Source organism: Phyllostomus discolor, chromosome 4 (genome assembly GCF_004126475.2).
Source record: "Phyllostomus discolor isolate MPI-MPIP mPhyDis1 chromosome 4, mPhyDis1.pri.v3, whole genome shotgun sequence".
Taxonomy (NCBI): Eukaryota; Metazoa; Chordata; class Mammalia; order Chiroptera; family Phyllostomidae; genus Phyllostomus; species Phyllostomus discolor.
In genome coordinates, this window is record NC_040906.2 from 152,579,161 (window position 1) to 152,582,003 (window position 2,843).

Below are 2,843 nucleotides of genomic sequence, written 5' to 3' on the forward strand. Positions count from 1 at the left end.
GTCCAAATAATTAATTATAGTTTAGCCCCAGAATAGACTATAAATAAAATATTGTATTAATCCCTCTTAAGAATAGATATTTTTACTGTATTGTTAAGTGAAACACCAGGTTATTCACCAGTATGAATTATGGAAATAAACAAATATAAGGAACAAATAATTGGATTCAGTTGATTAAAATTATAGTTGAATCCATACGCCATAATTTTCAAATGGTGCTTAGTGTAAAATGTACCTTTGATAATCTGTTTGCATTGTGAGTCTCTGAGAATGCAAAGCAGAGACTTGTCTCTTACTCTTTGCTAAGAAAGATAACAAAGAGGTTCAAGAATATTTGCATTTCATTATCATAACTATTAAGTAAAATCTATATTTTCCTGTGTCTTGTCATCACCATGTTGAGTTTCTTTCTGTTTACTAAGGAGAACAAAAGGCTTTGCTATAAAATCCATAGTACCGCTTTAATAGTTTTGTTCTTCAAGAATTATTGGCTCAGAACTTTAAGACTACATATGTTTGTTCTATGAAACCACAACGGTAAGAATGTTTGTAGTAGAGGACTCTTGTTTGCTCGAAGTTGTAAACGTTTGTCCTAAGTGGTTGAATTTGGTCACCATCTTTGTGATAATGAGGCAGATACTATCTTACTGGCTGCTGTTTATTTAACCAACTAGGGCATAAAAACTGTCAAGTGATTTATTAAGTTAGAAATGCATTTTAAAGCCCTCCTCTTTAAAAAAAAGAGGAAAAAGAAAAATTTTAAAGAACAATACAAATCTTCTTTTACTACAGCATATATTATGATTCAATTTATGTATTTACATGCATTCAAGTATAAATAAGCAATTCAGTAATCTGCTACCTTCACTTAGCAATAGATCATGAACAGATATCCTTGTCAACAGCATCCATCCTATCAGTTTTAATGGCAGAATGTTTTAAATTACATGTGTTAACTACATGTGCATATTTTGAGCATATACACCAAAATGATAACACTGGCCATATTTTGAGAGCTGGAGTTTTTGTTCTCTACTTTTTGTGTATTTGTATTCTCTAAAGTTCTCATTGTGACTGTATATTTATTTTGTTATGAGAAATTAAAGAAAGGAATCACCTCTTTTCTGGACCCCTCCAGCCAAGGAGGCTTTACTCTTCTCTGAACTCATTTCCTTTATTTTGTATCATAGTTACATCTGACTCTCCTTTTTATTTTTCAAAAAATTCTTCTCTTCGAGTTTATCAGTTCCTAGGGGACAAGCACATCTTGTATTCTGCTTTATGATATGCACAACCTTTAATACCAGCCTCATTATGATAGTTTTGAATGCAGGTTCCAGAAGAATGAATGTGTACACTCAGATCCTTGCCCTGGTCACCTCCAATTTGCATCAAGTGCTTGGTCTTCGCCCAGGACTCCCTGTGACTTCCTGTGGATTAGCCTAGTGATAGCTTAGCTGTCATTATAAAGCAAGCCCTATCTCAAACCGCATAAATATTTTAGTTGGAAATTGAAGCTTTGTCTTTTAAAAACGTGATTTTTAAAAACTCTTCCCTGCAGTCATCTGAAAATGGAATTTAAATGGGGAACGCATTTGTTTTTCAATTCTCATTTGATTAACTTCTTTCACTTTGCGATCGCTATCCTTGAACCCTTCTTCACTTCAGTGAGGATGAACTGCAGCCTTGCAGCCCATCTGTGTTTGACTCTCTCGCCTCTTTGTTTTGATCTGAAAACCCATCTATCTGCCTAGCCAACATATATATTTTTTTTCTTTAGTAAAAGCAGATCTGGCAAGTCCACATATCAGAGAAACAATTTTACATTCCTTTGCAGCTTAGAGACAACAAGTGCCGCTGAGACCTGAAATGCCTGGCTCTCGCATGCATGTGTGTTTTCACCAGTATTTGGCTTAGCGTGATGTTCAAGCCCTTTGGCCTTTGCGCCTGGCGTGCAGTCCTCCTTATGATTTAAATAATGCTTAGGCAGCTTGACTTGCAGAATTTATGATGTCTGAAGACAGTTCTTTTAAAAACACTTTCATTGCCCTTATCTAAACATTTCATTAAATGGCAATTTGAAGTATTTTAGTTGGGTCTTAGTTGAAATAAGAAAAATATTTTAGAAAGAGTTTTCAAAATACTTCGAAAGGGCACTTAGTGGTGTGCTCATTTTTTCAAATACTTGGGTTACTTTGGGCTTCTTGTTAGTAAGATAACAATTTCTCTAAAGCAAAAAGCTTATGTTGTAGAATAAGACCTTTTCAAAAACTATTTATGTATTTTAGCTTTAGGCTTTTGTACAACCCTTGGGTGGGCATTTGAAGACACCAAAATATACCTGCAGGGATTGTGGATTAAGTAATAAGTGGTAAGCTTCCAACTGAGGCTTTGTGTTTATCATTATCATCTTGGTACCAAAAATATTCAGACTGGTAATGATTCTGGGCTACCTGCTGTGGGGGATTGCAGCCTCAATGTAACATTTAATAAAACATTATCACTAGACTTCAGTAAGATGATATGGATAAGAACTGCCTTCAGAAGATATCAGAAGAGTGAGTTATTGAGGAAAAGAATGCAAACCCTAGAAATAAATGAAATAAAAACAGGAGCTATGAAAGCAGAGATAAAATTTTTCCCAGACTAATAAAAAACACAGTAAATGAAAAGGAAAAAAAAGCAACAACCTACCCAAAACACAGGCGTTAAATAGATAAAGGGAATATATAGATGAAAGTCACACACTGCAAGCCAAGCAAGAAATGAATGGGGAAAATATATTAATAACAGATCAAACCAAAATTCAATAAACAGGGGACTGAAGTATTGGCTCAGCAGCA